Source organism: Drosophila bipectinata, chromosome XL (genome assembly GCF_030179905.1).
Source record: "Drosophila bipectinata strain 14024-0381.07 chromosome XL, DbipHiC1v2, whole genome shotgun sequence".
Classification (NCBI taxonomy): Eukaryota; Metazoa; Arthropoda; class Insecta; order Diptera; family Drosophilidae; genus Drosophila; species Drosophila bipectinata.
This window is the reverse complement of record NC_091734.1, coordinates 2139826-2152249: the sequence shown is the minus strand read 5'-3', so window position 1 is coordinate 2152249 and position 12424 is coordinate 2139826.

Below are 12424 nucleotides of genomic sequence, written 5' to 3'. Positions count from 1 at the left end.
CACTATTTTAGTTTTGGATGCCGTTGGTTTTCAGTTTCCAGTTTTCAGTTTACAGTTACTTTGTCGTCCTGCGGCAGGCGGAAAAGTGCAACAAGGCTACACACACACACACTCAAACACTCGCACATATACAATGCACACACATCGAAGAAGCAGAGAAAACATTTGTTACAATTTCCCACGTAAATACTTCCTGCCAAGAAATACTGGCTCACGCACATACACACATATGCAAAATCACAATTATAATTGTCATAACACAAAAGCAGCTGAAAATTTAGTGCCAAGTGCGAAAAGTTCCACCAAACTGGCTCAGAAAATAAGAAGAACAAGAGGGCCGGGCCAAGAGGCATTAAACGGGTAGAAGCAGTAGAAGCAATTCTAAAGACAGCGAATTATTTCATGGGGATTTTTCAGAGAAAGAGATTTTTTGGGACTTTTATTCCCCTTGTTCAAGATTTTAATTATTTGTAATATTCGTATGATTTTTATTTTTAATTCAAAGGAGTTGACGTTCTGAAATAGTATGATATCCGGTACTTCTTCTCCAAAAATCTTCTATATTTTCCAACAAATCTTTCGAAAATAATTTTTTTGAAATAAAAATAACATATTTTTTAAACTCAAAAGCAGTTAGCCACAATTCGAAGCCACTCTCTTTCTAGACCTCTTCTACTTTCTACTCACTCTCTCTTTCTTGCGCACTCTAGCCCTCTTTTTCCCGCTCTGGCAGTGACACGTTGATAAATGACATTTGCGGCGTCAATGTGAATTTTATAAATTCTCGCAACTTTCACGCCCGCTGCGACGTTACTTTCCTAGAGGAACTGCAAAAAAAAAAAGAATGTATAGTATGAGAGCGGGAGGATATTGAAGGCGAAAAGCCAGTATACTGGCCAAAACAAAACGCTGACGCCAACAGAAAATAAGCCCCGGCGAGAAAAACAGTTTCTTTTTTTTTGGGAGGGTAGTACAGGATGGGTAGAGTACTATGTAGTACCGTTGTACGTAGGATATGGGGCTTTTTGTCATCGCCTTGGTACCGGGAGTAGTTGCATATTTTTTTATGACACTTTTGCGGCTTATCAACGTCACGGCAAACACATGCACTTGAGCCCATCCACGCTACTTTTCGCCACTAACCAATTTTACAGCTATGGCTAAAGCCACGCCTCCAGGATCAGAGGATATCCCGGCTCCGCTCTCCCGCCGCTCTCTCTCTCTCTCTCAGCCGACCATCTGCATCACTCATCCGCCCCGTTGTCACATTATTTACATTGTCAACAAGCTGTCGCTCGGCTTTCTTTTTTTTTTGCTCGCCACACTGCCGCAGTTCGTTCTTCATTTTCATTATGATGTTTTTAAATATATATATTTTTATTGTTTGCCTTTTTCTTCTTTACTTTTTCTGATTTTTTAATATCACTGCACCAGTGAAAGTTTAATTACTATGGCCGAAATCTGACAGAGTCATGCTGTGCGGTAGAAACTTTGGCCCAAGGAACTTTTCTGGACAAAAATAAAAGAATTGGGAATAAGTAACAGGTAGATATTTCAAGTATATATGATATATTTGAAAAATTCTTAAAAAAGGGGATTTTGAAATCTTAAAAATATATCAAAAATACAAGTCACATGAAAAGTCAAGTTTAAATCCCAATCCCAATCATTTTCTGTCACATTTGTGGCCCTAAACGATCAATGGCCTCCAGAGCCACCACCCACATACACTCCCGCCCACTCAAATCTCACAGAGTTCACAAGAACTTGGCCAAGAACTTAAAAAGGGGGGGGGGGAGAGACGGGAGCGAGGTGGTAACTGGAAAACTGGAAAACCCAACTCAACCAAACTGGAGACCCGAGATAAAGTCAAATACTTGACAAGTCACAGGTAACAAGTATGAACTTATGAAGCCATCAAGTGGGTCGCAGTGTGTGTTGGTCTTTTGCCAAAGTTTTCAAATTATTTTTGGTTACATAATTGGAATTGATAACTTTGGCAGCCTGGGACATGTACTCTCTACCGCTCTCTCTCTCTCTTTTACTCCTTTTCTACCCATCTCTTTCCATCAGAAACACCCACACATATATATGGGAAAAACTCTTGTATTTGTCAATAACAAGCAATTTAACAATTTTCATCGTACACCCACCGATGTACGATATATACGAAAAACTCTTGTAAAGTTATCATTCAAACTTGAAAATCAATAAAACTTTTGATAAAACTGCTTCAATACAACAAAAAAAAAAGAAAGAGAAGGGGCTATGAAATGTATGATAGAGAGGGCTACATGCATGTGATATTAGCTTATGCTGTGACATGTTTCTTTGTATCTTTGTAAAAAAAAATAAAATAAAATCCAACTAACAAGTTTCTCTTTTTTTAAGTATCTGATGGCGTTTTCACATATTTTGTTTTTTTTTTGCTTTACAAGGGCCACCCCTTACTCCAAAAAAAAAAAACAGGCGAGTAAAACCAAGCCTCATCCCTGGCATCTGCTGACTGCTCAAGAAAGTTAATTAAGAAAGTTTGATTTCTTATGGCTAAATAACGCTCCAAAGTTTCACTCACTGACAAATATCGAGCAATAATCAAAAAAAAAAAACAAAATATAATAATAATAATCATAACAAAAAGGCGAAAAAAAAGAAAGTATATTCCTTTCTGAAATTCCTTACCCACAAGATATTTCCTGACTTGCCAAGAATAAAAAAAAAGAAGCCCAATTTTTTTTTTGTTTGTTGCGATTGATAAGCAATTTTTATGAGAGTGTCGGTAAGGAGCAGGGGGGAAAGGCAATAAAAGTTTTTGGCCCGAACCCGAGACCGAGACCGAGCCCTTTTGTCTGCCTTGGTTACAACAAATCAACAAATATTTGTTTCTTCTTTCGGGCCATATTCCCTCTTGACTATTGCCATAACCAAGGGCATGAGCACTTTGACTTTGAAAATGTTGCAGTGTTATGTAAATGATTTCCCAAGGATATTCCTGAGCTGCCAAAGCAGGATAAGCAAAGCAAAGAAACACCTTCAAAATTCACTGCTTTTTACGGTTTTTCAAAATCCATAGCATACTTATTGGGGCACACTTTTCCATATTAATTCCTGAAGTCTACTACATGACTTCTTCACAATAATAAGTGTATTTACCTCATCGACCAGCAATCTTTTGAAATTTATTTTTTTTGCATTTTATTTTACAATTACAATATTTATTAAGTGTGAAGGCCGAACAAGTCCTTTGGCTTTATGAGCTGTTAAGGCCGAAAAGGGAAAATGGCCATAAAGAAATGACTTATGACCTGTTAACTGCCTGCCTGGCTACAAAAAAATAAAAAGAGAGAACAAAACATGAATTACGGCAATTTTCAAGGATATTGATATTATGATAGCAGCCTCCAGCGATTCTGTGAATCCTTTTGGCTAATTGGCCACGTCCTAGCTGAACATAAATAAGAGTCTGCAAGCCAAATGCAGGAACTTCAAAACAAGAAACACCAAAAAAGCATTAAAAAAAATATATATAAATAACCGGCATTCATGTCACATGCTGCGGAAGTTGGCCAAAGGACATTCTACGTTTGTTTTTTTTTTTTTGGACGGCAGAGGGTGGGAAAAGCGAAAGGAATATTAAAGAAGCTGCCATTGCGAGCTAAACAACTTAATGACTTCCTGCTAGTTAGGCCTCCATGCACAGTCCAACAGTAAGGACTAAAGCAGCAACAACAACAAAACATGCCACTCGAAACTGTGAACAACAACAACAATAATAAGAGCAACAAGAAGAAGAAGAAGAAAATCAACAAGGACAACAACTAAAGACATCTGTGCGAACGAATGTTTCCTTGGGGTTTTCTGTGGCCGCCAACGACCGCAGAGAGCGGCCATTATCCCGAATTCTGAAGGCCAGGGCTATTCACTGAACAAAAATATATATATTTTATAAAAAAGGGCTAAAATATGTAGTAATATATACATAAAAAAACTTAAAAAACTATGATATATACACGGTAATTCCAAAGTCTTTGAAAGAAAGTCCCTAAAGAGTCTGCAAATTATACCATACCCGATACTATCCTTTACCTAAAAAATTCCTAGAAAAATATTTTGTTTACTCTGTAAAAAAGTGAGCTGTTTTTAGGTGGGCGGTGGGGGGTTGGTCTCAAATTTATGTCGCACTTGCGAGACTTTATCTTTTTGCGGCAAGGAGAGACAAAAAGAGAGAGTACATAAATTTTTAATGCAAATTTCCTTTCTATAATTGTTCATACTTGGACACATTTGCATTTATTAAGCTCGCGATGCTAAGGAGCAACACTCTCCTGCCCCCCATTGCCACCCCCTTTTTAGTATTTACGCTGCTTTCCATGCCACTTCATGCCACCCCGCACCGCTCCACACCACCCCTTGTAGAGGGGACCACTTAGTTTGCGTTTATTGTACACTTTTTTTTATGAGAGGCCCCCCTCACAGTACCCGGCTTGGATGGGGATGTAGATATTGCTATTTTGTTAAATTATGTTGGGCATTTTTATGGCAAGATTTGTTTTTTATGGCATCGAGAGTTGCTAATGCCACGCCTCTCCTACTCTAGCTCCCTTTTCCGGTTTTTTTTATTTTATTTTTAGTGCTTATTTTTATTGTATTACCAAGGGATGTCAGGGGGTGGTTCTGTTGGTTCCAGTACTGGTATTAGTTTAAGGATCAGTTACAGTCTGAGTTTTATCCAATAGATTTTTAAATAAAATATAAGAATCTTTAAGTTTTGGTTTAAAAGAGGTAATATTATATTTTATAAAATAAATAGGTCTCTAAGGACTCTAAGGCCATTTTATTTTCGTAGTTTCCTGCCAACTCTCTTGTCAACCCTCGCAGATTTACATACGAGTATGTCACACACACACACACACATAGAAACAAAAATATGGCGCTGAAAAGAGATGGAAAATAAGGACACTTGTCTGCTGGCTTCTCAGTCTTCGTCTCTGTTTCTGTTGCGGCGCATTTGACGGCATTTCATTTAATAAAATAAAATGAAACGCAAACGACAGACAGCTGGTGAAGGCCGGGAACTCGAAGGACGAAGGATCAAGCCGGGCAAGAGGGCGGGGCTACAAGAAAGTGCCATTGCGGAAATGACACTGAAGTGATGAACCAAATCAGCAGCACTTTTCTGTTATTAGAAGTTGTAAAAAAAAAAACAAACAACAAAATACCAACAAATTCAGAAATGGAAACGTAGGCGTGACAGGCTACAACAATTGGCAATACAAGTGGTAGAAAGTAGAAAGTGGAAAGTGAAAGTGCCAAAGTGCGGAAATGCGGATGTTTCTTTAATAAGAAAATCCGATGACAGGACAAAAATGAACAAAAATCTGAAATTTGTCAGGAGCAACATGTGATGGACATGCCGACAAGGGATTCAATAAAATATATACCATGGAAAAAAAAAGATATATATGTACAATGTAGACCTATTTATCAAATTATTGACAGAATCTGGGCATCAAATTATCAAACCAGCCGATGGCTGCCAATTGAACTGTGTCCAATTTTGAATTAATTAAATTGCACCGTAAACATATTTAATGTAATTAGCCTCGCCCTAACATTATATATTACTAGCCAAGTCAACAGAATAGTAACTAAAAGATATATTCAAATATTAAAAGTAATAATAAAAACTAAAAAAAAAATAAACAACAATTTGTACAGAGGATAGTTGGTAAGAAGAACATAAATTAAGATGGAGAGAGTGGGGGCTCCAAAAATGGAACATGATTTGTGTGCAACACACAAAGTTGCATGCAACTTGCCGCGTGGCGAGGCAAGCGAGGCTTGCACCATAGTTTTATAATATCGAGCAACATATGTTGGCAATAACGTGCACCATGGGTCCAGCCTTGAACCACATGCCATGCCCCACCACCGTGCCCCTATTATTGCATAAAGTTTTACTTTTATCATGGCCACCGTTGGTTGCACTGCCCTTCCTCTGCCTCTTTCTGTGTCTTATCTCTTTCTTTTTTTTTTTGGTCTAAAAGAAACGTAAACTTCTTAACCAAAAAGTACTGAAACAAAAAAAATCACACCAATTGCGCTGCTTTTGGCCACGTTTTTCAAACTCTTGTTGGCCTTCTTTTTGGGGGTTTTGCGATAAAGTTTACGGTGACCAGTGTGGCCAGAGCTTAAGTTGTTGCGGCTAAGCGGCACTCGTGTGTGACCATACAAAGCGATTATCAAACTTTGATAGAAAGTATACGGAAAAGAACTCAATTGGCCAGCTTTTTGTGGTAAGCTTATATGGCTTACAAAAGTAATCAAAAGCTTTCAATTTCAACACTGTGGCTATGAAATTAAATTGTTTCCATTTTTAATATTTAAGAAATAAATTTAATAAATTTATATAAGATGAATAAGTTATCCCTAAGAAGTCACACAATATCTTAAAACTTAATTACTTTAAGCTTATTGTTGAAGTTAATTATCCACTTAATCTTTTCAATAAAAAAAATGCTGGTAATATTTATTAAAAAAAATACCAGAAACAGTGCTTTTGGCCAAACCCCATATCCTTGCCACTAGCAGGTCCTTGTCAAGCAGCTTTCGGTGGCTTATAACCCAGGTCCTGGGTCTCCTTGTCTTTGTCCTGGCAATCGGCGGGATCACAGCCCCTCACAGCAGGAGACTTTAGGATTTTATTTTTACCCTTCTGCTTACATGTTTTTTTTTTGTTTTTGTTTCTGGTGTGTGCAACCTGCCCCGCCCCTTCGTCGGTGGCACAAAGAAAAACTTTGCACAAAGATTATTTAGTTGCAAGGAGTGTGTGTGTCCTGCGAGTGTGTGTGTGTGCAACAACAGAAAAAGTGGGAGCAGGGGGGCCAAAAAAACAAAAAAAAACAGCAACTAAGCAACATTAGTGCTTTGGGGCAGGAGTGCGATATCCTTTAAGGATGCCACTGCCATTAGCTGGATGAAATAACAGAGAAATGAATTCTGCACTCTGACGGGTAACAGTTCACGATTTTTAGCCAACTTGCTTACCAAAATCGCCAGAGATTATGCGGTACAGTGTGGTACATAAATACAAGATATTAAAATAAAGTTTTTAAAATTAACATTTATTAGTTATTCAAGTGATAAGCTTAAAACTTGTATATTCTTTATAAATATTTACATATTTTTTCATGTTAATTGATGTTTAAGCCATTAAAAACCGAAACCATTTTGGAATTATAGTCTTAAATAAGTAATAAGCTCGATTTTATGGGAAAATCAAATAAAGCAACAAAGTTGAAAATGTAATGCTTCCGTTTCAGTTTAGTCAGCTACTTGATTTTGCCGTCGCCCGGGGGATATTGGTGTCGAAGTGCAAGCTTGAATTGTTCATTGCCCCCTTTTGCGCCATTCATTGATCTGGTATACCCCGTCTCCGTCTCCGTCTCCGTCTCCTGCTCTGGCAAAAAGTCCCCTCCCTTTTTTCCCCGGGCAGCCCCTGGCTTTGGCAGAAATACAGACGATAGACGACACTGAAGACTTGTACAATTTGTATGACATTCGCAATGACACACACTTGGCATGGTGATGGGGTCGTCCTAGTGCCACTGCTGCTGCTAGTCTGCTGCGGAGAGTCCTTCGATGCGATGCGAGTCAATTGCACGAGAGTGAGCCTGATTGTGCTGAAAACAGGTCCTTTTTCTGCCCTCTGGCAATCATTTGAGATTTCCACACAAAACAAAAGGACACACACACACACATGCGTTATCCTTTCTACAGTTTGTACAGTCTTATATTAAAATCTTACAAGTTTTCAAGTATTTTTTGATAGAATGTCCCCTTTTAATTTAAAAATTATTCAAATTTAAATTAAAATTCAAATGTATTTAGTATGCATTACTCGATGACGAAACTAATTTGATATTGTTCGTCCTGTGTTTGTCCTGTGGCCTGTGACATAATTTTCGCCCACCCACCGCAGCTTTCCAATTTTCTGTCTCAGTTTTTTGTCCCAAAAGGGTTGCCAGATTGCCTGACTTTTGGTATTCTCCGCTCGCCATTCGACTTCGTGTTTGGATTCAGGACTCAGGACTCCGGATTCAGATTCAGATTCTTTGGCATTGTGTGTTTGTCCATGCACAATGCATACAAATTGCATTACAATCAGCCCGGGCAAACATGGAAAATATATTTAAGATGCGATGCAACAACAACAATAACAAAAATACTAAAACAAATACTAAAACAGTAGCCTCAAAATGGTAGAAATGCTTGAAATCGTTACAAGAAAACAAACAAAGAGGGAGCCTTCGCAAATATTTATGTACAAATATTTTTGCTCTAAGCCCAAACAACAGAAAGAGATAGCCAATCACACACATAGAGTGTAGAGAGAGAGATGGCAATAAAGAAAAGAAATGCAGAAATGCAAAAATTTCAAATGTAATTTGGAAAATTGAAAATGAAACAAAAATAGTGTAGTTTGTGAGAAAAATAATAAGAAAAATCCAAAAAAAAAGGAAGAACGATGGCAAAAGTGAATGGGCGGGTATCCTTTTAGTCACATCACGTCCTGGACATAGCCACGCCCCCGTCCTTTTTGGCCCTAAGAGACGTATTCGCATTAATTGGCAGCTCCCTGTCGCCCAAGGGCGGTACGTCGACAAATGTATCTTTGTATCTCGGTATCTGTGTATTCGAAAGATGAAAGCCAAAACATCAGTGTCCTCTGGATATGAAAGTTGTCTTTCTTATTTTCTTATTTTTTTTTGTGGGCAATATTTAGTATTTTAATTTGAGAAGAATTTACAAGAAAAAAATACTTTATTGTTTGCATTTATAATTTATACACAATATTGTATATCCTTGATCCTTTTATTTTATTTGTATTTATTGTTGTGTCCTTGTCATTTCATTTCATTACATCTCATTGTTGTCCCTTTTGGCTTTTGTGATTTCTTTCAATTTGACTTTTTTTTTCAACCAAATATTTACATGTACCTTTTTTTGTTCTTCTTCCATCTTTTGCTCCTTTTGGGGTGAAAAGAAAATGGCCAGAGGAAAATGTCCTGCTGCGTCAGTTTGCCGGCAGCCTGCTGGGCTATAATGGCATTTATTAATTGCTATGCAAATAACTTCAAGTCAATTTTAATGGCAATTGTGTCGGCGAAATCCAAACGAGCCAATTTTCAGGCTCAGGACTCAAACGATTTTTAAATAGTCATTATTCCACTAGGTATCCTTAAGAAGGAATGTCTTGTGCTAACAAGTCTGTAAATCATTAAAGCCTCTTTTGGCAAGCTTCCAAATCCCCCCCAAAACTGCCCAAAATATGCTGTATTTTCCAGCTATTTCAAGTGAAGCCAAACATAATGCCCCCCAAAAACAGTAGTACTATACTATATATAGTATATAGTTTTTTTTTGGGAAGGCAGGCATGAGGCAGGAGTAGGTTGTCCTTTTAGTGAGCTACTGTTGCGACACTTTTGTTGAGGCGGTCGAGAGTGAGAGAGAGCTGCTTGTAAATCTCTTTTTAATTGCATTTAACCGCAAACAAATTCGAAAAAGCCGGCAACACAGCTAGAACCAACCAGCTAGCTATTGCAACTTGGCCACCCAAACAAAACTTGGCAATCCCACTTGGCCTGAAACTAAAAACCGCACGTGGCACGACGGAAAACCCAAAAACTAAAATGCAGAACACACATGCAATGGTCTAGGAAACAAGGAGAACAAAAGGAGAGGGGACTGTCCTTTTGGGCCACACAAAATTGTTTAAACATATACCATAGAACCGGCCAAATACAATCCAAATCGAAAAGAGGGCCCATATAGCCAGCTCAAAATGCAAAACTAAAACCCAAAAAACTAAAGCAGTTCACAGTCACACAGGCTCACACAGTCGCAGTCACAGTCAATTATACAAATTGCATTTGTGTTGCTCTCTTGCAGGACATTTGCATACCGCCCACCCACTATACCACTAGGGCACTTTTCAAAATCACCCAGGACATGTGGACACGGCAGACATCAGGACTGTAGAACACTAGGAGCAACACCAGCCGGAGAAGCATTTCTGTATTGGATTTTGGCCACATGTCCTTTGGATCCTTTGGACCTGCACCCTTCCCCTCTCCCTCTGACTCTCTGTCCTCCATATAAAAGTCAACCCAAATGCACAGGCACACCTTTTGAATTTTAAAAACTCATTGCAAACTTTTCGCAGGTCATCAGGTGATCAAAAGTGAATACAAATATAATGTCAAATATCTCCCTTCCGCCTTTTTGTCTTTTGAATTTCGCGGCTATGTACAAAGCGCTACAGAGCTCGTATCTGGCAACACTATACATAATTTAAAAGGTCTTGACATAACCTACAAAACGACGCTATGCATGATTAGTTTGGATATTGCGTTCACCAGTTATAGACGTGTAAACATGGAGTTCACTAACGCCGAAATTCGCGCTATTTTAAAGTTTTCCTTCGTTAAAGGCAAATCCGCTAGAGAAACGTTCCGTGAGATTAATGGGGTTTTGGGGGATGGTACTCTATCACTTCGAACCGCGGAGGAATGGTTTCGACGATTCAGAGCCGGTGAAAACGACACCATGGATAAGCCAGCCGGCGGAAGACCTGTGACGACAAATACCGATCAAATCATGGAATACATCGAGTTAGACCGGCATGTGGCTTCTCGTGACATCGCCCAGGAGATGGGAGTTAGTCACCAAACCATTTTAAACCATCTGCAGAAGGCTGGATACAAAAAAAAGCTTGATGTTTGGGTGCCGCATGATTTGACGCAAAAAAACCTTGTGGACCGAATCAACGCCTGCGATATGCTGCGGAAACGGAACGAACTCGACCCATTCTTGAAGCGGATGGTGACTGGCGACGAAAAATGGATCACATACGACAATATCAAACGAAAACGGTCGTGGTCGAAGGCCGGTGAATCGTCCCAAACAGTGGCCAAGCCGGGATTGACGGCCAGGAAGGTTTTGCTGTGTGTTTGGTGGGATTGGAAGGGAATCATCCACTATGAGCTGCTCCCATATGGCCAGACGCTTAATTCTACCATCTACTGCGAACAATTGGACCGCTTGAAGCAGGCGATCGACCAGAAGCGTCCAGAATTGGCCAACAGGAAGGGTGTAGTGTTCCACCAGGACAACGCCAGACCACACACTTCGTTGATGACTCGTCAGAAGCTACGGGAGCTCGGATGGGAGGTTTTATCGCATCCACCATATAGCCCGGACATAGCGCCAAGTGATTACCACCTGTTCCTGTCCATGACGAACGCCCTTGGTGGTGTAAAGTTGAACTCAAAAGAGGCTTGTGAAAAGTGGCTGTCCGAGTTCTTCGCAAATAAGGAGGGGGGCTTCTACGAGGGAGGTATTATGAAGTTGCCGTCTAGATGGAAACGGATTATCGAACAAAACGGCGCATATTTCAACTAAATCGGATCACTGTAACACTTTTTATAAAGCATTGAATAAAGAGCAAAAAAGCGGAAGGGAGATATTTGACAACCTTATATTTGAAAATATTTATGAATATTATTTTTAAAGATTTTTTAATATCCAGACCAGTATAAGACCAAGACAAAATCACAACAACAAGAAGAGCCAATACCAAACAATGAAAACAAGCAATTTTTAAAACCATCATCCTAAAACTAAGCATTCTTTCATAGTAAATATTGATATGTACTTACCATCCAGGATCCAGCAACCCTGTGTAGCTTCTCATGCTATGTCCAGATCTGCCATGTCCAGAAAATGATGAGCAGGAAAGATCTTTCCAGGATCTCGCCGATCGGGATAATGGGTCGGTAACTGTCCAGGTCCAGGGCAGTGGCCACACGAGGTGGACACGTGTTTCCAGCCACGCAATAATTATTTTCACTGTACACAGAAAAAATACATATATGAAAAAAATTACAAAAAAAAAATTACAACAAAAAAATTACAACAACAACAAAAAACAATACAACAACAAAAACATTACAACAACAAAAACACTACATCAACAACACAAATTACAACAAAACAATTAAAACTACAAAAACCGCCATAAAAGAAACCTATTTTCCCCGCTTTTCAGGCTGGCTTAAGTGCAACCTTTGAGAATCGAGGAGGAGGGCGCTAATATTTAAATTATTTTTTTAAAGATTTTTTTTATTTTTTTTTTTTAAATCTACCAAATTGAAAAATTTTAAATTTTATTCAAAAAAAATAGTTCTCTTCAACGCTATTCCACTTCTTGGCGCCCTTAAAAAGCAGGCAACGGAAATATTAGTGGTTACATTAATTATTCTGGGTAAAATGTTAGATTTGTATTTTTGTAAAACTTTAAAAATAGGATTCTTTATACAAAACTTGTACAAAAACGAAGATCTCGTTGAAAAATCTATATCGC